This window comes from Rhipicephalus microplus, chromosome 8 (assembly GCF_043290135.1).
Source record: "Rhipicephalus microplus isolate Deutch F79 chromosome 8, USDA_Rmic, whole genome shotgun sequence".
Lineage (NCBI taxonomy): Eukaryota > Metazoa > Arthropoda > Arachnida > Ixodida > Ixodidae > Rhipicephalus > Rhipicephalus microplus.
Genome location: NC_134707.1, coordinates 95172786 through 95197011, shown reverse-complemented (window position 1 = coordinate 95197011; position 24226 = coordinate 95172786). Strand labels below are relative to the sequence as shown.

The following is a 24226-nucleotide window of genomic DNA, read 5'->3' as shown; positions in this document are numbered from 1 at the left end:
ACAGCGAAATACCAACTGGGACACTTGTTACTTCGCCCATATATATGTTCTTGTGATACAGTTTCGTGCGTAATTTGATTGCGATAGCATTTCCACTAGATTTTGCCGTCGGCGTCACCGTCACTCACCGTATGTGTATACGTGTCTACATATATTAAAACGCTAGAAAGAAAAAATCCTGAAACAGATACTGGCGTGCGGAATCAAACGTGAGACCTCTAAGATGTAAGTGCGAGGCGTTAACCACTGAGCCACCGAGCAGCTCGTCCTTCAACGCTCAAATGGCAAGCTGTTTATATCTACCACTTACTGCTGGTGATGGGCATCTCGGAAAGTGAGGAGAACTATCGCGCTTTTAGCATTACCAGCAAGATGGTGCAACGAGTGCGTGGCAGAGCGCATTTTCACCTCCCACGCGTACTTTGTCCTTCGGAGTGAAGAAGGTGGATGCTTGCTGGCACGCTTTTAACTAAGGGTGGGATGATCGTACGTCTTGGCAGGCGTTGGGCTTTCACTGGAACGTTTCTGTTGTAGTTACCGGGTGCACCAAGGTCACTGCAATAGTTGCACAGTCTTCGTTTGTGAATAGGGAGCGCTTTTCAGACACAGTGAAGTAACAACTGAGACGCTTATTTGCGTTAATCTGTACCTGTGAGTACTTTTCTTGCGTCATTTGTGCATGACAAACGTTTCGATCTGCTTGCCATTCGGCGCGTGACCTTCCAATTTGTTGCTATCGCGTTCATTGCTTCGTCTTTGCGACTAAGCTGTTACTTTTTGTGTATACGGTGCGTCAGATGTCGAGCTGGAAGTGTTGTTAGTTGGTTCTCGTCCTTCGTGTGTTGTTTACGAGCATCAATTGTGCGTGAGCAGTGCTCTGCACGTTTCAATCTGCTTGCCGCTCTTAGCGTCACACTCCACGTTATTGCTATCGCATTTGGTGCACCACCCTTGCGGCGAAACTGTCTTTTTTTTAGGGGCAAAGCTCCTTATAACGGCTCTCGTTCATCTCTCGTAGCCGTTGTAGTGTGTAACAAGTAAAACATTTTGACCTCCAAGGTGGTGCCGGTGAGAAAATTCTTCTGTGCGCTGTTGAACAATGGAAAATAAGGCTCAATGTACATGCCAATGGCTGCTAATGGGGAATGAGAGACAGGAGCATTCGGCTTTTAGTTAACGCGCACACTGCGATTCCCATTAGCAGCCATTGGATTGTACATTGAGCACTATCTGACAGGAAAAGGTTGCTACGTTATACTCGCTGGGCGTAACCTCCTTGGTTTTAGAAAGGTTTAGCGAGCGTTGGGCCGCAGAGCCATGAGAACAGTGAACTAGTATATACCATGAACTCGAGGTGGTTATAAGTGGAAAGTAGACCCGAAGCGCAAGCCGTAAGAAATTGTGCGTGTGCTACCTCTCGTTCAGTTCTTGAAATGTCCACTGGATGGCGGTGCTTCTATATGAGGAAAATATGAAGAAAAGGTGCAAGATGGTGGTACTTGGAGTTTTGAATGGATGGACGAACGGACACACAGACAGATGCATGAATGGACGCATGAACGGACGCAGGGGCGGATGCATGGGCGAACACAAGGACGGACGCACGAACAGACGCACGCACGGACGGATGGATGGTCGCATGAACAGACGGAAGCAAGAATGAATGGACAGACGAATGCTTTGCCCCAATCTCCATCATTCACTCCGTGGATATGCTGCCAATTTTTTTTTCGAAATTTTACGAGTATAGTTTCCGCGACAAAAATTCGAGGCACCAATAGGTCAATTGTAGTGTTTTCATCTTTATTCAGACTGCATCTTCTGAATAGAACAAATAGCTGAGTGAGAAGGCCCTTACTAACACGGGAATAGAGTAACATTCATATAAACAGCAGCTTTATGAGTGGTATGTCGCTTCTTACGAACGTTTTAGTGCCGCACTAACGAGTTTCAGGACCGTGAATGGAAAGTAGACCCGAAGCGCAAGCCGTAAGAAATTGTGCGTGTGCTATCTCTCGTTCAGTTCTTGAAATGTCCACTGGATGGCGGTGCTTCTATATGAGGAAAATATGAAGAAAAGGTGCAAGATGGTGGTACTTGGAGTTTTGAATGGATGAACGAACGGACACACAGACAGATGCATGGATGGACGCATGAACGGACGCAGGGGCGGATGCATGGGCGAACACACGGACGGACGCACGAACAGACGCACGCACGGACGGATGGATGGACGCATGGACAGACGGAAGAAAGAATGAATGGACAGACGAATGCTTTTCCCCAATCTCCATCCTTCACTCCGTGGATATGCTGCCAATTTTTTTTCGAAATTTTACGAGTATAGTTTCTGCGAGAAAAATTCGAGGCACCAATAGGTCAATTGTAGTGTTTTCATCTTTATTCAGACTGTATCTTCTGAATAGAACAAATAGCTGAGTGAGAAGGCCCTTACTAACACGGGAATAGAGTAACATTCATATAAACAGCAGCTTTATGAGTGGTATGTCGCTTCTTACGAACGTTTTAGTGCCGCACTAAAGAGTTTCAGGACCGTGAATGGACGTTCAGGACATTGGGTGCTGGGGCCCTGGTTGTGCACATTTTAGAGGAGCCACGCAGTTCTCTTACGCAAGACTGCGATGTCCTTTACGGCTTTGACGAACTGTAAACGATGAAATGTTATGTCATACATTATTTTGCGCAACTGCGCAACACGACTGCACAATGACAGAGAAGCTGATATGCGCACAATGAGCAACATTGAATGGGAGATTAATCATTTTTTGAAATGACAGATGTGTTTTCAAATGCACGAAACGACCTGAAATGCCTGAATGTACGTTGTAGGACATATTTAACAATCCCTTACATTTAACAACAAACCTTCAAAACGAAGCATATGACAAGTATATCCATAGTATCAAAAGCCTTCTGTATTTTATTTGTCCTCCCATATCACACGCTATACACTATACAAATGTTTTCTAGCATGAGGATTCAGCGACAATTATGGTGATCAACGCACCCCTGACGAATCAATCACTTAGTGGTAATATATCTCTTTGCCTTTGATCATATTTACTGCAATGTAGAACGCATGTCCTTTGCATTAGGGCTGAATCGTGTGGAATGTTCTAATGATACACCTGTCAAGCTGCTCGCGAGCGCTGGGTGGAACACGTGTCAGCCCTGCCATGCCACTAGTTATTTTTTGTATATATTGAAAAGGCGCCAATAAGAATTATCGCATGGCACATGAACAATACCACTCAATCGAGTAAATGCATTGCAAGCATATGTTGACGCCGTACAATTCCAAATATTATTGCGATTGCCATTTGAATGCAATGACATGTCCACTATCATTGCAAATTAGACGTGCTCAAGCACTGTACTGAATTTATTGATATAGTTATTGGGGTCTTGGGATTACAATAAGCATCGCAGCGTACCGAAACCCCTAAAGCATCGTATACTTTAAAATTATCTTGACAGGGGGAAATAACTGTGCATAGGCGACGATAAAAATGCGCATAAATAAAAGAATACATAATTGTAAATGCAAGTGCTTGTCTTGGCTCGACTGACATCGAGGTTGAATCCGCTCTCTAGACGCTGGCTACAAGCCACAAAAATTTAAGAAAGTTGATCAGATTGAAGATAAGGAGACAGGAATCGCAAAGAACAGCAAGAACAAACCTGCTGCCTATCTCTCCCATGTTGCTACACAAAAAAAAAACAGAGCCCCATTGATAGGGCTAGTCAACAGGCTCCGACTTTTTTAACACCCCCCCCCCCCTCGCCCAAAACAAGCTCGCATATCTTTCCTAGCAAGACCGTAAATGTTGTAGGTGAGTTTGAAACTGGAATATGTGAACTTTTCATTTTGGCAAGACAGACATAGCTTTTCGTTTTTAGATTCAATTTACGTCGTCAAAACTCTCAGTAATGTTTGTATTACAGCAACTTCATCTCGCGGGAGTCATGGGATACTATATCTGGCTCTTATTCTTTGCATTGTACCTATTTTCCCATTTTATTAAATATTTTTCTGAAATGTGTTTTTTGTGTATTTTACAATTGGTGTACCGTAGACCACCAAGTTCGTTTCATTTTTTTTTTTGGATCTTGTTTGTCCCCGCCGTGGTTGTCTAGTGGCTAACGTACTCGGCTGCTGACCCGCAAGTCGCGGGATCAAATCGCGGCTGCAGCGGCTTCATTTTCGATGAAGGCGAAAATGCTTTAGGTCCGTTTCCTATATTTGGGTGCACCCTAAAGAACCCCAGGTGGTTGCAATTACTGGAGCCCTCAACTACGGAGTCTCTCGTAATCATAAGGCGGTTCTGGGACGTTAAACTTCGTATATCAATCAAATTATCCCATCTTGATTGGAACCACCATATAACGGCATTCGAACAATTGTAATGACAACCGAAAATAAAAATAAGTGAAAGGTGGTCACACAAAAACTGTATGCATTTTCAGTGAACTCATTTACACAAAAGCCATAAGTGACATCTTGCGTCGGAAAACTTATTCTCTGGTAAAGATGTACCTCTTCATCGAGAGCCATCAATTTTGCTGCACATTTACTTTCAAAATGCGTCATTGTATACAAAAATATTCATGGTTCTGTTTCAAGTTAATATATACAGTGAGTAGATATAATACTGAACCATACATTTACTTTAGATAAATCCGAAGTAACAGTTGCACTAATTATTCAAAATAATGAAATTCACTGAAAACTGTTTGAGCACATGCGATCGTCTTGGTATCGGGCAGAGCCCATCCCAATTACGCGCGCCTCTTTACAGGGCCTCTAAAATGCGTTTCAGCGGTGCACAGAGCGTATAGTTGACAAAAGGAATACACCAGGTCAGACAATCGTCCACGTGGGAGTGCGAGACAGCCATGTGAAGCATTATATTCATTCCCAAATTATAAGGAACAATAGTATTTCTTGACACATCTGAACACGAATATCTTGATCCATTTGTCTGTCATACAAAGCTACCCAATGTTTAAGCACTTGCTGAACACCTAGCCATCTTGAACTGTTGCTGCGTTCATACTTCTTACCGTAATCTATGGAAAAGCAAATATTACGCATATTGAAAGTTCAACGCGAATACGTAGATATTGTGCGGATTGTTTCTTCAATATAAAACACATAGTTACATAATTTTCAAAACAGTAGTGCTTTAGGGTGCGGTGAAAATGCTACGTAAAGCACCAAAGTAGGCCGACCAAAAAACTGTCGTTTCTCGACGACATTAGGCACTTTTAGTTGGGCGTATGGCGGAGTTGTGTACGCTGACAAAATTACGTTGCGTACGCTGCAATTGAAGCGTGTGTCAACACATTTAGTTTGACGTACCGTGATGAATTTCACTCGATTAGATAAATGATTTGCGAGATTCAAGGGTATGGAATTCTTATCAGCACCACGAACGTTAGAAGTATGCTAGGTGCCAGTACTGTTCAGCCTCCGTGAAGTCCACGAAAAACATCTTGACTCCCAGGATAAGGGCCACCAGCGTACAAGTCTGGCCATGGCGTTCGTTGTGTAGATCTTTAGCATCGTTTCTGGGTGCACTGTCTGCACACGTTCACCTATGCTGTTTTAAACTTCGGTGCGCAATGTAAGAACGGCGTCTATCCTACCTATCGAAGGTGATTCTTTAGGATTTTTATTGTACGCCAGGCAATATCTTCTGAATCATCAGGATGCCGGCATATAGTTTGCTAAATAAGGAAACTCTATGGATGCCTGAACGAACCGCTCAAGTGTACCTTCGCTGGCATGAAAACATCGCCTTTAGCTTTGAAGTACACATGCCTTGCATCAGTTCAGCTGTTTCTGTCTTCGTTGAACGCTACTGCAGCCACCATATACTCTCGTTCTGGTTTCTTGCAGGTCTCACGAGAACATAACGCAGTAAGCGTAGCGTTGCGTACGCATAGTCTTGTTACGGGCGTACGCGCGCATCTCTGGAATCAATACGTTACGTAATGCACATGCGCAGTTCTGTACCACGCAAGTGTTGCGTACATGGGCTTGCTACGTACGCCCGACTAATAGTGTCTACTTGTAGCGAAAAGCGCATATACGCGGCTAATCAACCAGGGGACACTTAAGTTGACGGTGTCAGACACCGAAGTGACGATTACAGTCACCCACAATTTAGTTTATTTCACGTGCCGGAGAAGGTGAATGTAAATGAAGGCAAAACGTACACACCGCTTCTCGTCCAGCCTTCTTTACGGACAAGCACGGCTGAAAGACGCTATCGTTAAGTGAGGCCGGGATCTTCTCCATGACGTATTTTAGGGCGGACTGTTCGAAGGACAGGCCTGTGATTATCGACGGCTTCATGAACGTAGTTCTTGCTGACACAGCGAACCAATGATATCCCTGAAAAGAGCCATAAAAGGAAGTGCTGTCAAAGGCTACTCGTAAAGGGGCACTGGGAGAACTGCCACCAGACACACTCATAGTTTGATTACTAAGCAGCGCTCAGTACGAAGAAGAGCAAAGTTGGTACACACCGATACGCTAAAAGACAATTGGTCGAAGCAGGTGACCAACTAGGGACACGGGTAGTTTTTCCATCAGTGTTGCTGCATAGGTTGCGGCGGATATCATCTGCGTAGGATAAAGGCCTCGAAAAACAATTCTCGTAGCCCCTTGCCCCTTTCGCATCACCCTTGCGCCAAACGTTATGTCCGCCTTTGCAAATCGCCATTGCCATTGCCTCTTCTGCTATCGTCGCAATACTTGGTGGAGACACTTTCCACCAGTCATTGTGAACCATTGTCTTGCAATGTATATGTCGTGGTAGCATTACTATTACTAGTGTACCTCAGTGCCTACGCTATCTTTCAGGTGTTGTCACCCTTTGAATGGACTGACGCCAAAGCTAGACCGCTTTTTTTTTGCCTCGAGTCTCGCGCCTCTCAGCAGAGTTGTTGTTCAATGGCTATACGGCGAAACGACACCGTGCGCTCAAGTATGGCAGCCGTGCTGCAAAAGACGCGACTGGTGTCCTAACCTCATAACAATGTGCGCATCGAGGGATTTTATTCATCACTGCTAGCCACTTTTTTTGGTGCAGTGCTGGCTATATCCAGGAAATAGAAAAACAGCAGCATATCCACGGAGTGAATGATGGATAGTGGGGAGAAGCATCTGTCCGTCCATTTGTTCTTGCTTCCGTTTATCTATGCGCGCGTCTGTGCGGCCACCCGTGCGTCCATCCGCCGGTCCGTGCGTGCGTCTGTTCATGCATCCGCACGTTCATTTGTGCGTCCGTCCCTGCTTTCGTCCATGCATCCGCTCCTGCGTCTGTCCATGCGTCCATCCGCCGTGCAGCCATCCGTGCGTCCATCCATGTATCTGTCTGTGTGTCCGTTCGTCCACCTATTCAACACTCCAAGTACCACCATCTCGCATCTTATCATCATATATTCCTCATATAGAAACACGGTCTTCCAGCGGATATTCCCAGGGCTGAACGAGAAAAGGCACACACACACTTTTTTACCGCTTGTGCTTCGTGTCTACTTCCCACCTTTAACCACCTCGAGTTCATGGTATATAATAGTTTACTGTATTCATGGCACAGCGGCCGAACGCTTGCTAAACCTTTCTTAAGCCTAGGAGGTTAAGCCCAGCGAGTATTACGTAGCAACCCTTTCTTGTCTTCTGTGCGTTGTTGATCAATAAAAAATTCACAGCGTGCGCGTTAACTAAGCCGAATTCTCTTGTCTCTCATTTCCCCTTAGCAGCCGCTGACATGTACATTCAGCACTATCTTTTATTCTTCAACAACGCACAGAAGAAATGTCTCACCGGCACCGCCTTGGCGGTCAAAATGTAATACTGGTTCACACTACGACTACTACTATGGCTACGAAAGACGATCGTGTGCCACTGTAAGGAGCTTCGCCCCTGAAAAAAAGAAATGACCATGTCCAGCGCTACATACAGCCCGTTAAAGGGCATTGTATAACTATGTAAAGTTGACGCATGCAGGTTACTGGCACAAATTGCAGCATCGATACAAAGCGGTGCACAGAAGCTCTAATGGGCGCCATTACAGCTTGCATCTGCAAGATGCAGCCGCTGTTTGCGTCTTTAATGTAGCTGCGGTGCAATCACTTTTTCTGTTGATTGTTTCTGCCTGCCACCTGCTAAAACTCTGCGTTCTGAGATGACCAAGACCAAATAAGAATGTCTCGTAGTTTTGACTTAGTCAGAAAGCTCTACCGACATTGTGTGTCCTGTGCGATCAGTTAATTCTCCGACCTTCACGAGCCGCAAAGTTGAGCCCACATTGTAAGCTCTCACATAAGTTCCATCACACACAATGCTTGGTCATATATACAATAAAACAGCCTACTTTATGGTAGCCACTTTTGTCACATATTTTGGTGTGCAAAAGATCACCCAATTAGCAGTTGTACGACTAGCAGCTTGAGTTAGCTGCACTTAATTTGCCACGACGCCGTAAACTAAAAATGGGTGCACTTTGATAAAAAAAGAACATAGACAAAAACATATCTGTGTGTTCTCGTACAAGATAATGCCACCAGCCGATTTGACAACGTGCGGACAAACGCAGAAAATTGATTTTCAGGCATCTTAATTCACACGGGACGGTACAATGAATTGACATCTTCGTTATGGGAGGTTATCGACAGCACGAACACGCATACAGTTCCACAAAATTTAAATGCTCTACTTTAACCCTAATGGTCCCATATTTTGAACACAGTTAATTCGTCCGAATCATTACGTAGTGGGAATTTCATTGTTATAACGTGCAGTGATTCTCTGGTGAACGACACTCCAAGCACCAACGTACCTCTCGACTACAATGACCATTCTTTTGGTGCTGCGTTAAAAAAAACTGCTCACAAAAACTAGATCAGCTACACTTCACTAGCATTCTGAGTGTACAATGGTGTGCTTTCCCAAGCCCACGTCTCTGTGTTCACTCTTTTATTTATATACTTTATCTGTCCCTCATGAGAGCCCTGAAGCGGAGGTTTCACGCCAGCAAGCTTAACGATGTGGGTATAGGAAGAGTCCTTTAGCAGCCCTTATCGGCTAAGTACGATGTGCCATCAAAACAGGGCATGCCTTAAAATCTAGCCTCAGCTAGATCGAAAAAACTATGTGTATATAGCCTAATCATTCTGCACGCTGCGCACTGTTTCGTTCACCATCCACCTCTATCCCTACAATTTTATTCAGTATTTCAAAAATTTTGGCCTACTAGACTCGGTGCACTTGGCTTCCCAGATGCACCATGTCTTATGACGTATGCAAGTATTATTGCGATAAAAACTATATGGATGCTCTCGGCTGGTTTTTGCCGCCGGGGGCAGTGTCATGCACCGTATGTAAATACGTATCTCTCTCTCTCTCTCTTATATAGATATATATATATATATATATATATATATATATATATATATATATATATATATATATATATATATATATATCATCAGCTTGACTACGTCCACTACAGGACAAAGGCCTCTCCAATGTTCCGCCAGTTTACCCGGTCCTGTGCTTGATGCTGCCAATTTATACCCGCAAACTTCTTAATCTCATCTGCCCACCTAACCTTCTGTCTCCCCCTAACCCGCTTGCCTTCTCTGGGAACCCAGTCAGTTACCCTTAACGACCAGCGGTTACCCTGCCTAGGCGCTACATGCCCGGCCGTGTCCATTTCTTCTTCTTGATTTCAGCTATGATATCCTTAGCCCCCGTTTGTTCCCTAATCCACTCTGCTCTCTTCTTGTCTCTTAAGGTTATACCTACCATGTTTCTTTCCATTGCTCGCTGCGTCGTCCTCAATTTAAGCTGAACCCTCTTTGTAAGTCTCCAGGTTTCTGCTCCGTAGCTAAGTACCGGCAAGATACAGCTGTTATATACAGTCCTTTTGAGGGATAGTGGCAATCTACCTCTCATAATTTGAGAGTGCTTGCAAAATGTGCTCCACCCCAATCTTATTCTTCTAGTTACTTCAGTCTCTTGTTTCGGCTCCGCGGTTATTACCTGCTCTAAGTAGACATAGTATTTCACAACTTGAAGTGCACTATTACCTATCTCGAAGCGCTGCTCTTTTCCGAGGTTGTTGTACACTACTTTCGTTTTTTGCAGATTCATTTTAAAACCCACCTTTCTGCTCTCCTTGTCTAACTCCGTAATCATGAGTTGAGATTCGTCCCCTGAGTTACTCAGCAAAACAATGTCATCGGCGAAGCGCAGGTTACTATGGTACTCACCATTAACTCTTATCCCAAACTGTTCCCATTCTAGGCTTCTGAAAACCTCACGTAAGCACACGGTAAATCGCATTGGGGAGATTGTGTCCCCCTGCCTTACACCCTTCTTGATTAGTATTCTGTTGCTTTCTTTATGAAGCACTATGGTAGCAGTTCATCCCCTGTAGATTTCTTCCAGCATGTTTAGATATACTTCATCGACGCCCTGATTCCGCAGTGTCTGCATGACGGCTGATATTTCTACTGAATCAAACGCCTTCTCGTAATCTACGAAGGCTATGTATAGTGGTTGGTTATACCCTGAGCATTTCTCTATTACGTGAATGATAGCATGAATGTGGTCAATTGTTGAGTAGCCTGTTCGAAATCCTGCTTGTTCCTTTGGTTGATTGAATTCTAATGTTTTCTTTACTCTGTGGGCAATTACTTTTGTAAATACCTTGTATACTACAGAGAGCAAGCTGATCGGCCTGTAATTCTTCAAGTCCTTGTCATCTCCTTTCTTATGTATTAAGATGACGTTCGCGTTCTTCCAAGACTCTGGTACTCTTCCTGTCAGAAGACACCTCGTAAACAGGGTGGCTAGTTTTTCTAACACAATCTGTCCTCCATCTTTCAGCAGATCTGATGTTACCTAATCCTCACCAGCAGCTTAGCCTTTTTGCATGCTCTCCCAAGCTTTTCTGACTTCTATCATTACTGGTGGGGTGTCATCTGGGTTACTGCTAGTTCTTATAGTATTAAGGTCGTGGTTGTCTCGGATACTGTACAGATCTCTGTAAAACTCCTCTGCTATTTTAACTATCCTATCGATATTGGTAGCTATTTTGCCTTCTTTGTCCCTTAGTGCATACTTTCGACTTTTGCCTATCCCAAGTTTCCTCTTTACCGCTTTGACGCTTCTTCCGTTTTTCCGAGCGTGTTAAATTCTCTCCATGGTATACCCTCTTACATCGCATACCTTACGTCTAATAATCAACTTCCAAAGCTCTGCCAGTTCTATTTTGTCTGTTCTACTTGATGCTTTCATGATTTGACGCTTCTTAATTAGGTTCTTCGTTTCCTGGGAAAGCTTGCCAGTGTCCTGTCTAACTACCCTGCCTCCAACTTCCACTTCACACTCCGTAATGATACTCGTCAGATTATCATTCATTGTATCTACGCTAAGGTTGGTTTCCTCACTAAGAGCCGAGTACCTGTTCTGCAGCGACACTCTGAATTCCTGTACTTTCCCTCTCAGTGCTAGCTCATTGATTGGCTTCTTGCGTATCAGTTTCTGTCGTTCCTTCTTCAAGCCTAGGCGAGTTCGAGACCGCACCATTCTATGGTCACTGCATCGTACCTTGCCAGCCACTTCCACATTCTGCACGATTCCTTGGTGTGCGCTCATTATAAAGTCTATTTCGTTCGTATTGTCGCCATTAGGGCTCCTCCATGTCCACTTGCGGTTTTCTCGTTTTCGGTAGAATGTATTAAAACTCCGTAAATTATTGCGTTCTTCGAATTCTACTAGTAGCTCTCCTCTGGCGTTTCTAGTACCGATGCCATAATCTTCTACTGCCTGGTATCCAGCCTGCTTCTTCCCTACCTTTGCATTAAAGTCGCCCATCACTATAGTACACTGTGTTTTTATTTTACTCATTGCCGATTCCACGTCCTAATAGAAGCTTTTAACTGAAGCGTCATCATGGCTCGATGTAGGCGCGTAAGCCTGTGCTACCTTTATCTTGTATCTTTTATTCAGTTTAATACGATACCTACCACCCTTTAATTAATGCTATAGTATTCTTCTATGTTGCCAGCTATGTTTCTGTGAATTAGGAACCCCACTCCCAGTTCTCTTCTGTCTACCAAGCCCCGATAGCAAAGGACCTGCCCATTCTGTAGCTCAGTATAGGCCTCATCTGTCCTCCTAACCTCACTGAGCCCTATTATATCTCATTTAACATTCTCTAGCTCCTCGAATAGCACAGCTAGACTTCCCTGACTAGATAGGGTTCTAGCGTTAAACGTTGCTAAGTTCAGGTTCCAGTGGCGGCCTGTCCGGATCCAGAGACTCTTAGCACCCTCTGTGGCGTTGCAGATCTGACCGCCGCCGTGGTCAGTTGTTTCGCAGCTGCTGGGGACTGAGGGCCGTGAGTTATTTGACGTATGCATGTGGGAGGTAGTGCCCAGATACTGCACCAGGGTGGCCAATCCTTCTCTGGTGAGGGAGTGCGTTCCCTGCGGTGGTTACCGGTGAGGCCGCACTCCAGGCCTCTTAATGCAATTCCATTAACGCGCGGATTTTTTTTTTAATCCGGTTGGGAACCGCGCGGCACCGGGATTTGAACCACGAACCTCTTGCATGCGAGGCGGATGCTCTAAACACTACGCCATCGCTGCTTTATACCACGTGGAATATTGCTTAGCGCACCGCGGATGATCGGCAACGTCGCAGACAAACAGAAGGACTGAAAGTAAGGCAACGGACATGTGAAATGAAAATAAATAGAGATGAAATGCATTTATTGTTAGCAAAAAGTGTGATTAGGTAATCAGAAGCAAAAGAAAAGAATAGTGCGAGAGAACGCAAGGAAGAACACTTACCTGCGATAAAGGCATACTAATGAGCGCATCAACAATATAAGTATCGATATAAGTACCGAATATAAGTACTCAAATATTTCGGCCTGTCGGCTCCGTGAAGGGGGCAGCCGCGGCTTGTCGAATCAAGCCTACAATCTTTATCTGAGCAGAACCAAATTGTGTACTGCTGGTTCAACCTGTTGATAAAATTACTCTCACCTAGCACCAATGTGCCCCCCCCCTCCCAGTTACAGTAAGTCAGTAAGTATTAAGATGTAAAGTACGCGTGCGGGATTCTCCATCAGAAGAGCTGGAGAAGCCGCCGCAGTGGTGAAGCGGTAAGGGTGCTCGTCTGTTCATTCAAACGTCGCGGGTTCGATCCCGCCTACGGTGGTCCCATTTCGATGCAGGTAAAATGATATAGGCACGTGTACTGTGCGGTATCATTGTACGTTGAAAAATGGAAGATATATATATATATATATATATATATATATATATATATATATATATATATATATATATATATATATATATATATATATATATATATATATATTGTCATGATTAAGAAAGACGCTGGCGCTTCGGCACGTGGGCAGCTAAGGGGAGGTAGAGGAAGAAAAACACAATAAGAACAGCTCGCCCGGGATCGGGTGTTGTCTCTCTTTCTCTGTCTAGTACATTACAATGGTGCAGTTGACGAAGAAGAAGTCTTACGTCCCTGCTTCGTCACCCAGGACAGCCGTGATAAGCGCCGCTTGAGGACGGCGTCAAGGCCTTCTCGGCAGCTGTTCACCTGCCGCCACTGCCACCACATTTCGGAGACAGCGTCAAGGCCTCCTCGGCGGCTGCAGTACACGTTACCGGTACCATTTCACAAGGGACGCCGTCTACGTGTCTTTGACTATGGATTCTGCCGTCAGCGCAAGCCGACAAGTGAACCGTCTGCAGAAAGCCACCGGTACGTGTCTTCGTGGTTCGTCGGCAGCGCGGGCGTCTCCATCAAGGAACGCCATTCACGCTTCCTTAGCGATGGGGTCCTACACGCGGCTTCTGCCACCCTTCAGACCACCTGTGGGTGGCGTCCAGATCTCTCCTGTGGTTCTAGGCCATGACTTGATTGAAACCCTGGCATCGTTTCTCGGCAGGGATCCGCACCAGCTCCTGTCCCTTGGGAATGCCACTCACGTTCCCCATGGCCTACATTCCCGTTGTGGTACTCTTTCAACAAACGAGCCGCCACGGAACGCGGTCCAGGCTTCCCTGCTCGACGACCTCACCGGGGTGAGTGCCACAATTGCTACTTACTTTACGACCATGACCACTGACTCTTCGGGCTTAACGCCCGATAGCACCGCGGGCCTGCGGCGTACCATCGTGCTACTCCGCGTCGAGACTAGCGAAGTGACAGCGCTGATCGCCGAGCGAGCTCCTACAATGTTGCCAGCATTGTGTGACATTAACGCAGTGTTGAATGTAGCTGCCTCATACAACCTTGAGGCAAGCACACCGGAGCAACGCAGGCAGCTTCGGTCTTCTCTGATCGAGCTCTCACACCAGCTCGACTGCTTCGCGTCGATGACTTCTGCGTTGCCACCTGCCGCCCCACAATCACCAGCCATCTGCAAACTACCGGAATCCCACAGGGTCCGGAACGACGCCGACAGCTGGGTGGCAACCGTCAACGCGCTAGCAATGCGCGCGGCCTGGACAGAGAATCAGAAATGGTATATGGCCATAGACCGTCTTCGGGAAGGCTCAGCGGCGCGGCGCCTGTATGAAGGCAGGAAGCAGCAGTCATGGGCAGAGTAGAGCTGCAAGCTCATAGCTGATTTTGGTCGTAATCCTTACCACCTCTCCACCACAACCCCGTCCAACCTGGCCGGTATTGAGGAGCAAGCTCGAGAGGCTTTCCACCTCGAGGCTGCAGCTGTGTGCTGCAGCTTAACACACGAGAAGTTAGACTCTTTGTCGATACCCGAAGCAAGCTCACTGTGTCCAGAGGCTGCTACCGAAGTCGGACCTCTTGAAAAGCGTTGCTCAAACAAAACAGCCCCAGAGAATCATCTTGACTGTGCTGCATTGCCATTCCCCGACACACCCCCATTCGCACACCGAGCTGAAGTGGAGCAACACCTCGAAAGTTCCTCGAAGCCCTCCAGTCGTGTGGCAGAAAGCTTTTCCGCCTGTCCTACGAAGGACGTCAGACGCAGGTGCGACATGCCACTGCTGCTCTCAGTACCCACGCCGGTACGCGACGCCATCATGTCAGTGGAAGAGGCTGATACCAGTCCTCATAGAGCTCAGTTAGAGAAGTCAGCCCCGATATCACCTTTACTGAGGCAAGTGGAGACACCAGCATCGCCTATGCTTGAACCGCCTACAGTAATGGCGCCGGTAGGGCCCAAGGTAACCACTGCTGGTCTAACTGACCAATATCATGAAGAGAAAGTTGGCGCTCAAGATGCAGACAGCAGCTAATACGATGACAGCTTCCCAAAATATCCTGCCGCAGATGCCAAAACCGGCCGTAAATTATGTTATCTGGCACATATCTCAGAAGTTGCGTACCCATTCTCCACACAAGCCAAGGTACCCAGCGTGTCTTTTGGGATACTCTTTCGACTACCCTCGTCCAGAGTTCAACGTCTGCCGCTGATTTTGCGGCCCATCTGAGGCGCGCTGTCAGGTGCATGTTTGCTTCCCACAGAAAGTCTCTGCATAGCTGAGACAGACCACAACGATGCAGCCAGTTTCTACCTCCCGATAGACTTGTGGAATACTCTGGCACCCAGTTTCAGCGTGGCCAAGGCCGACCTCCGAGATGCAGCCAGTATATCTACCGCCAGATCTACCTTTGGGATACCGGGACCAAATCGCGGCATGGCCGAGAGCGTCGGCCGCAACGGGGCAGCCAGTGCCGGCCACCTGAGTCCACAGCACTTTTACAAGAAACATCGTGACTTGGAAAAAAGCGACCAGCTCGAGGCAGCCAGTGCCATCCACCAGAGACGCTTCCCCCAGACCATCGCTCCATGTTGCATCGTGGTCCGGGCTGACCACCACGATGCAGCCGAGCCCGCCCACCAGAAACTTTGCCGCCAGATCCGTGCGCGCGCAGTCATGGCCGAGTGTTATGACCAAGAAAGACGCTGGCGCTTCGGCGCGTGGGCAGCTAAGGGAAGGTAGAGGAAGAAGAAGACAGACTAAGAACAGCTGGTCCGGGACCGGGTGTGGTCTCTTGTTATATATATATATATATATATATATATATATATATCTATCTATCTATATATATATATATATATATATATATATATATATATATATATATATATATATATATGTGTGTGTGTAATATGAAAACTCAAGAAAGAAAAAAAACCCGCCGGCTCTCGGCACCCATTTCGTCGCGATGCGCTGACGGGCGTTTATCTCCCACGCGTACTTTGTCCCGTGAATGTAGGGGTTGGGGGTGGGAGGGGTGAGATGCTTGAGCGCGCTCGCATAACTTTCTATGGGGAGAACCGTGTGACTTGGAATTTCACCGATACGATTGCGTTAGTTACTGAGCCCACAAAGTTCAGTTCGCTCGTAGCATAGGCCCTGTTTGCGAAATGAGCACACTTCTCATACACAGCGAAGTAACAGCTGGGCTACCTGTTAGATTGCGCTGATCTGAAGCTGTGATTACGTTTCGCGCGTCATTTTTTTAAACAGCGCGTTAAGTGTCGAGCGGGAAACGTTGTTAGTTCGCTCACCCTCTGCGTGTGTGTTGTTTACGCGCGTCATTCGTGCGTGAGCAGCGTGCTGCATGTTTGGATCTGCTTGCCGTTCTCCGTGTTACATTCCAAGTTGTTTCTATCGCATTCGTTGCTTCGCCCTTGCGGCGAAACTGTGACTTTTCTTTGGCATTTTTAAACTTCTTCCCAAATGTCCAACTATTTAGCGGAGTTTGCCAAAGCGCTTCACATAAACGCCGCCAGAAACCGAAATTTTTAAACCTGTTGTGTTGCTGCTGAAGGGTACACTTCTAATGTCTATCGTGCATTCATTCTACTTCCACTTAGAAATCCTATCCTGTATTGCTGCTGCTCTCGATGGTGACTGCGTCTTTGCGATTCTTTCACATCACAGCAACTATATGGTGAACTTTTCACCCACCCAAGTGCTGAAGTGCAAGCAGATGTAAGAAAACAGTACCTTCCACCTTTTCAAGTTTGTGGGTTCAGTTCTGATCGACAGCTTGCTAAACTATGATTAGTCGTGAGCCACGTCATACTTGCTGCACGGCAGCTAACAACAACAGAGCATCCCCTAAAGTATCTATCACTTCAATTTCTGCCCTCTGAATTTGGCTAACCTCCCTGTCCTTCACTTTTTCTTTTCCTGCAATATCAGTCCACCTTCAATAGAGTTGCCATAAATAAAGCTTACCAGTACGGTATGGCCTAGATTATCCGTGTATATTGAATTGGGTGGCACGCTGCTGCAAAGTCCCTCGAAACCCATCCACCCTGTTCAAGTGATGATAATGACGATGTCTGCTATGAACGTGCTGCGAAGACAGAAGAACGCTCATGTATAAAAACATTTACGTTGCGCCTTATCAACTATCTATAAAAAACAAAACTCGACAAAAACAGCTATGGTATGCTACTACCTTTGCCTAAGCTTAATTTTGCTTCTGGCATAAAGAGTACATAGACACGTTAGCATACGAATGGTTCAAAGAACATGTTCTGCGCTTTTTGACAAGAAGACGTATGATGATTCTGCAAAAGAAGTCTCTAAGCAGATTGTTTGCCTCCTTCTTTTCTCCAAAGTAAATCTGCCGCCATGTAGAACGTGAGGCAAGTTTAAACAAGCACAAAATCAACTAACAGTGATGCTTTGAGCTAGTTCAAGGCATAGGTGGCAGTCGGCTCATACAAAGACAACGTTTACGGGAGGAGTGGTTGACGTTTTTTCATAGGCATAAGTCTCATGTGTCAACGTGCCTGTTTCGAACTATGTTCACTGACACTCGTTCCAAAGTGGCATCAAGCAACAACAGTAAAGAGGGCAGTGAGGCGATGCACGTTTTGGTAAGAGAAACCGCGATATCTTGTGGGGTCTTTGGCTTACTTAACAAATCACCGTCCTCTTTTCATATCTAAATCAAGATGGCACCCGACAGCTAGGCTCAGTCAGTTGATGTCTCTCCCATTTTCGTTCTATATTCATCCACTTAGGAGCTCTTGTCGCCTCTACTCTTCACGTATAGACATTTCCCTCCCTTCCAATTCTTTCTATACCTTTTTCCTCCTTTTCCCCTCAAGTGTGGCTGTTGTGGTGTTTTCGCCTTAGAGACAACTACTGCATTACTTAACCCACTCTTCAACATTTTTCATTTCAAGAATCTCTTTCCCCCAAAAAACCACAAGCTTTCTCTTTAGCAAGCACACTCACATGCATTCAGAATGAAACTAAACTTTGAATCTCATTCTCAGTGAGTCAAGCGGGGCAGAATACTGGTGGTTATAAAGCCCAGGCTGAGTTCAAGACAATGTGCGTCCGACTTGTATGATTATTTGTGTTTGAGAGGACCATCGAGCCACACAGAGGGAAACTGGGGTCATGTTCACTCGGAATGCTTGCGCTTAGTTAGAACACTGGCGAAAGTGAGTTTAGGTGACAGCGTTGTAAAGTCTGAGATTTTTTGGGTGAATTAGGTCACATTTTCTTAATCGTTTTTGTCTTAAGCCCGCTGGACGCACCACAATTATCTCAAGAATACTTGCGGCGAACCGAGTTGAGAGAGACAGAGGCGAGCATCGAAGGTAGCACAGCAAACACATCTTTAGATTGCATCAAATAGCAAATCATAATCTAACCCTTAAACTTTACTCATAATAAGAACCTGCACACATTAATCGTCTATACAGCGAAACGAAAGCAGAAAAAATTGCAATCCAACTGAAATCGTTTTTAGCGCTAAGCTGTCTTTAGCCAACATAACCCATCAGTGGCTGCCATCATGCGATCACCCAATAGTCGAACGTCGTACTTTTTTTATGCCAACATATAACTACGACAAGGTATTTCGTTGTCAAAGTCCTTGACGCCCCAGAAGGGGTCATCAGTGGCCGTCCATCAGCATTCGTGTGGCAATTCGTTTGTCTCTATTCCTTGTTATGCGGCCATCAAGGGCCTCGCCAGCTTAGGCCCATTTGTCGAGGTGCACTCCGGGGACTTTCATATAGGGAGCAGCTATCTTGGGAAGAAGGCGAAAAGTGCAGGTGTTCCTCGGCACGGCACGCAGCTTCCTCGGTGCGACGGGCACATTCCTCGGCGCGGCGGGCAGCTTCAGAGATGGGCGTAGACTCGGAGGAATTGGGGTGGTAGGGTAGAATGGTATCTAGTGTGGTGGAAGGGTCTCGGCCATATAACAGGAAAAATGGTGAAAAGCCCGTAGTCGCCTGTGGAGCAGTAATGTAGGCGTATGTCACAAAAGGCAGAATGAGGTCCCAGTCGGAGTGGTCTGAGGCAACAAACTTTGATATCATATCCTCTAGGGTACGGTTGAATCTTTCCGTCAATTCATTCGTCTGCGGATGGTAGGCGGTGGTAGTCCGGTGAATGATACGGCATTCGGCAAGGAGTGTGTTGACGACTTCAGAGGGGAATACACGTCCACTGTCGCTGAGAAGTTCACGCGGTGCGCCGTGACAGAGAATGAAGTGCCGCAGGAGAAAAGAAGATACGTCACGTGCTGTGGCAGCAGGCAAAGCGGCTATTTCTGCGTATCGTGTCAAATAGTCGACAGCGACAACAATCCAACGGTTTCCGGAAGCCGTGAATGGAAGAGGCCCCTACAGATCGATCCCAATGCGATCAAAAGGCCTGGCTGGGCAAGGGATTGGCTGGATCGGACCAGAGGTATGATGAGGCTGAGCTTTCCGTCGTTGGCATTGCGAGCATCACTGAATGTACTTGCGCAAAAAGGTGTACATGCCTCGCCAATAAAACCGGCAGGAAAGCCGAGCGTATGTTTTGAAGCTGCCCGCATGTGCGCACTGAGGGTCAGCGTGGAAAGCTGAACATATTGCAGCACGAAGATGGCGAGGTATGACCAGTAACCACTTTCGGCCGTCAGACTTGTAATTCCTGCGATAAAGGAGGCCATCGCGGACCTCAAAATGAGCCGCTTGACGGCGCAACGTTCGAGAAGATGGAGAAGTCGACGGATCTGAAAGGAATCGCAGAAGAAAGCTGATCCAGTCATCCTTGCGTTGCTCAGACGCCATGTCACGGTTTTCTGGGAACGCAACCATTTCGTCCATGGCAGATAAACATGCAGAGCTTTCAGAGGACATAAGTGAGCGTGATAGAGCGTCGGCATCAGTGTGACGTCGGCCAAACCTGTAGACTACACGCATGTCGAACTGTTGCAACCGCAAAGTCCAGCGAGCTAAACAGCCGGAGGGGTCTTTCAACGTGGATAACCAACAAAGCGCATGATGATCGGTGACTACGTCGAAAGGGCGACCATATAGGTACGGTCTAAATTTACCTAGAGCCCATATAATTGCCAGACACTCCTTCTCTGTCACAGAATAGTTCTTCTCCGCTTTGGTGAGGGTACGGCTTGCATATGCGACTACGTACTCCTGGAATCCCGATTTTCGCTGCGCGAGCACGGCGCCGAGTCCAACACCGCTGGCATCGGTGTGTACCTCCGTCCGGGCAGTTGGGTCGAAATGACGCAAGATTGCTGGCGAGGTTAACAGGTGGCGCAACTTTTCGAAAGCATCGTCACAGGCGGGTGACCAAGCGTAACTTTTCGAGCCACTACGTAGACGTTCAGTCAAGGGGCGGTGATCATAGCGAAATTCCGAATGAAGCGGCGGAAATAAGAGGAGAGACCAAGAAAGCTGCGCAGATCCTTCAGAGACGCAGGTTTAGGGAACTCTGCAACTGCCCGAAGCTTGGCGGTGTCAGGAAGGATACCCCATTTAGATACAACATGACCGAGAATGGTGAGCTGACTGGCGCGGAAGCGGCATTTCTTCAGGTTGACCTGAAGGCTGGCGTCAGTTAGGCACTCAGCACTTCATGTAGCCTGCGGAGATGCGTTGGAAAATCCGGTGAAAATATAATCACGTCGTCCAAAAAGCACAGGCATATTTTCCACTTCAGGCCACGCAAAAGATTGTCCATCATCGGCTCGAATGTTGGGGGTGCGTTGCAAAGACCAAAAGGCATGACACAGAATTCGTAAAGGCCATCAGGTGTGACAAAAGCCGTCTTCGGCTGATCTTCAGGTGCCAGAGGGACTTGCCAGTAGCCACTCCGCAAGTCAATAGAAGAGAAGAACTCCGCACCTTGGAGGCAGTCAAGGGCATCGTCGATTCTCGGTAACAGGTAAACGTCCTTCTGAGGTTTTTGTTAAGACGACGGTAGTCAACACATAAGTGAATTGACCCGTTCTTCTTCTTAACAAGAACGACAGGAGATGCCCAGGGGCTGTTCGAAGGCTGGATGACGCCACGCTTTAGCACGTCAGCTACTTGGTCATCGATAACCTGGCGCTCGGCTGCGGGGACGCGATAGGGTCTTTGACACAATGGCGCATTGGTACCCGTGTTGATGTGGTGACACACGGCTGACGTGTGGCCGAGGGGAGTATGCTGGCAGTCGAAGGAATAACGGAACTTGTTCAGCAGTCGTAGAAGCTGAGCCCGCTGCGAAACGGTTAACGTGTCGGTGATAGAGCTGCTCAGTACGTCCGGCTTAGTAGTCTGTGGCGAAGAGGCACAGGTCACTCCAGCGACATCGTGTTCGGCGGAAGGACCAGCCGGCATGTCGATAATTGCAGAAGGGTCGAGACTGTAAACACGCCCGACGCCCTCACACCGAAGTAGTGTTACAGGACATGACAACAGGTTCGAGATGAGCAGTCTGCTGACGCCGTCATAAAGTTCTAGAAGGGCATAAGGTAGCGGCAAACTCTTGCGACGAACGAAAAGAGCAGATGGAGTGAAAAGGGCACTAGACTCACCGAGAGAGTTGCAAGACACCATGGTAAGGGCAAAGGAGTGCGGCGGTATGATGACCTCTTCAGCAACAAATAGTTTGTCCCCGGTTTCATGAGCATCATATAATGGAGCGTCGTCAAACACTTCAAATGCCACCTCAGCGCGAGAGCACTCGATGACGGCCTTATTAGCGGAGAGAAAATCCCAGTTCATAATGAGGTCATGGGAGCAGGAATCCAACACTAGCAATGGAACGAATAAATGAGGCCATCAAATCGCGATGCGAGCAGTACAGGCAGCGGCCGGTGTGACGTGATCTGCGCTGGCTGTACGAAGTGATACACTTGCTAGTGGCGTCATAACTTTTTTTAACAAGCGGCAGAGTCTAGCACTTATCACTGAAACTGTGGCACCAGTGTCGACAAGAGCGAGTGCAGCGACGCCGTCCACATGTACGTCCAGAACATTCGTTGGTAAAGTGAGAGGCCTTGGTCTTTTCGCTGGCGACGCAGTTCATGCCTCTGGAACTGCAGTAATTAGTTTTCCTGCTCCGGCGATGAAGGACGACGACGCATCTGCGATAGCGAGCGGCGTCGAGGTGATGGCGAGCGGCGGTTAACAGGACGGTTGGCGTCGTAGTCATCTTCGCCGTAATTGGTCCCATAGTCGTCTTTGTGGTTGATGTCGTACGTGTCTTCATCGTGGTTGTTGTAGTCACCATCGTCATTGTAGTTGATGTCCTAGGCGTCTTCGTCGTGCTGGTTGTGGTAGTCGTCTTCCGTGTGGTCGGGGTCGTAGGCATCTTAGCCGTAGGTGGTGTCATAGTCGTATTTTTCGTGGTTGATGTCGTAGGCGTCTTCACCGTGCTTGGTGTCATAGGCGTCTTAGTCGCTGTTGGTGTCGTAGAGGCCTTCGTCATAGTTGGCGTTGTAGTCGCCTTCACTGTGGTTGGTGCCGTAGTCGTCTTCGTCGTGGTTAATAACGCAGTCGTCTTCGCTGTCGTTGTAATGATCATCGCCGCGGTTGGGGTCGCAGTCGTTTCTATGGTTCTTCGTGTCATGGTTGCCTTTGCCGTACTTAGTGTCGTAGCCCTTGTCGCTGCTGTACTTGACGCAGTCGTAGGGCTTGTCGTTGTAGAAGGACGTGCTGTGTAAGAATGAAAGAAATAACAGCACACATCATTTCGCACGGGGAAAGGTTAAAGATGTACACCGGCGCATACGGCACTTGAATTTATTACATTGTGTCTTGCGCTTTGTGATACCTTTGACAATAAGCGGAGAGCTTTGGCAAAAAAAAATTCTACTTAAGTATTTCTTTACTATGCGATGTATTGTGTGCCGGCGATTTTGAGCCATGAGTATTTGAAGGACCCGTTTTGAATCAGTTAGGAGTGAAATAGGGTGCCTTTCATTGCCCTTCTCGCATAGAATCGTCAGAAAGACACAGAATAATATCTCTCCGTAGATGAATATGATGACAACACTGCTACTACGTTGCCGTTGCTCTACCATTACATGGAAGAGCTCAAAACGCTGGCGCCAAGAATGATCGAATTGGTGCAACTACGGACGGCAAGAACGAAGGTATCGTTACCACAGGAAGCCACGCCCTTGGAGATCAGGTGAGACACAAGCTCCTCGGCTCTCGTTTTCCTAAACTGGAGATGCTTTACTTTATTGGAAACCCTACACAGCGGTAGCCTTTCTTAGACGCGTAGAAGCGTTCCATCCATGACAATTGCAGGCTTTCAAACATCGAATGGTATCGCTATTTTAAGAAGCTTCTCATCGGACAGACTGCGAAGGATATCGGCGGCATTCAAGTCACGGAGTCGTCCTATGGAGGTGCCGTCGCTCTTCCATTGAATGTATATAAAAACAAGAACATCATTTAGCAGCAATACTAGGCAAAACTGTCAAGTCCTAAGCCAGTAGAGTCATCCACTGATGTGGCTTCGTTGTGCAACCTATTGGACAGGGTCCACATAAACAACAGATGAATCAAAGTGCTCGATGCTTAGAGCTGTACTCTGCTGTCATGACCATCGAGGTCCTCACAAGAGCAATCCGAGACGATGTCTTCGTGGAATGTTTGAAGCAAAATAACCGAAAATTTCGCGTCGAAGCGCTTGAATCAACAAAGGTAGAACTGCAGGAATTTCTCAATTATGGCTGCACGAAGGTAGAAGCTCGTGAGACAAGTGCCTTTGTGAACACCTATGGTAGTGTTGCCCGAGATCATCTGCAAGGCACGCTTCACGAGGTTCAAGCTACAGCTTTTGCTTTGGTTAGCCACGTGAGAAATGAACAAGGTAGTTGATTCTT

The 24226-nt window shown here is 46.9% G+C and overlaps 1 protein-coding gene and 1 long non-coding RNA gene across 4 annotated transcripts in view; one reads left to right on the top strand and one right to left on the bottom strand.

Annotated features, from left to right (window-relative positions):
- Window positions 1-24226, top strand: part of LOC119165676 (uncharacterized) — a 234397-nt gene that overhangs the window by 69594 nt on the left and 140577 nt on the right. The gene's annotated exons all lie outside the window — the stretch shown is intronic.
- The window catches only part of LOC142769265 (uncharacterized), a 36498-nt gene continuing 18429 nt past the window's right edge, over window positions 6158-24226 (bottom strand). For both annotated transcript variants that reach the window (XR_012885739.1, XR_012885738.1), the window contains exons 2-3: window positions 17317-17437; window positions 6158-6421 (exon numbers count right to left, since the gene is read on the bottom strand). This is a non-coding gene — a long non-coding RNA (uncharacterized LOC142769265). The remainder of the gene's footprint in view (window positions 6422-17316; window positions 17438-24226) is intronic.